Here is a 1,051-nt window from a genome sequence, read left to right as displayed (position 1 = left end):
CATTGTACAGTTAAAGGCAATATTATATGACAACAGAAAATCAATAAAAATATATATTCTGACAGATGGCCCAATTCCATTCATGATCCTAAGTCCTTTTTCTGCCTAATAGAAACCATCTGGGCGTGCCACATTAGACAGCATTGACTGAAGTATTTATTGACTCTGGCATGCTTATGAACCAGCGAATGCCAGGACATGGCCTTTCTCATACTACTTCTGCAGCTCCTTTGGGTGATTCAGTCTGGAGGTCAATCACTGATGAAACAAAGGGATTTTCTGACTTTCTCTGTTCATGGTTGAGCTGGTGATTCCGTTACTCCCAAATGGATGAACTACCAGGAAGCAGTCCACAGACTTGGTTTATAATAATCCCTCCACTTCCGTTTAATTAACCTGCCATACTCAGAACTATAATAAATACAGGCATCCAGTACAAAAAAATGACAAAATGTGCACTGTGAAATTTGGATTACTCAATAAACTGTAAATAAACAAACTACGGTTTAGCATGGTGTATAAGCCAGGTCAATATGTGATAGTAGTAGGAATACACAGTTCCTGAGCCCAGATGCATAGTACAGATGTGTGAGAGATGAGAAGAAAAGGAAATGGTATCACCTGAGTGCTATGCCAGTGCCATGCCTCACTATTATGGAATGGGAACGGGAAGATGTCCGTGATTCTAAATATACACATCCCCTCCCCATTGGATTTTGCATGTGAATTAGATCCAGGTTTTTAATATTTTTAAACATACAATCAGTAACCCAAGATAACCATATTGTTTAGCTATGACTTCAGAAATGTACCCCCTCCCCACATAGTGAAAATAAACTTTTCAAAAGAGCCTGTTTTCTCTTTACCAAGTCTACCTTTTAATGTGATTCTTTGGTGCAAGAAGGCAAGCAGCAAATGTCCTTATATTCTCTCTGCACTGGAAATCTGAGAGAATATATCACATTATTCACCCAAGAAGTATATTTAGCAATGTATCTTGTGTGGACATTCTCTGCTTTATTCTGTTCCTGTGCATTCAAGCTGAGAAGTT

This window comes from Python bivittatus, unplaced genomic scaffold, assembly GCF_059951505.1.
Source record: "Python bivittatus isolate LINGU-HERP-01145 unplaced genomic scaffold, Pbiv_v1 ctg000020_np1212, whole genome shotgun sequence".
NCBI classification, from domain to species: domain Eukaryota; kingdom Metazoa; phylum Chordata; class Lepidosauria; order Squamata; family Pythonidae; genus Python; species Python bivittatus.
This window is presented reverse-complemented; position numbering follows the sequence as displayed.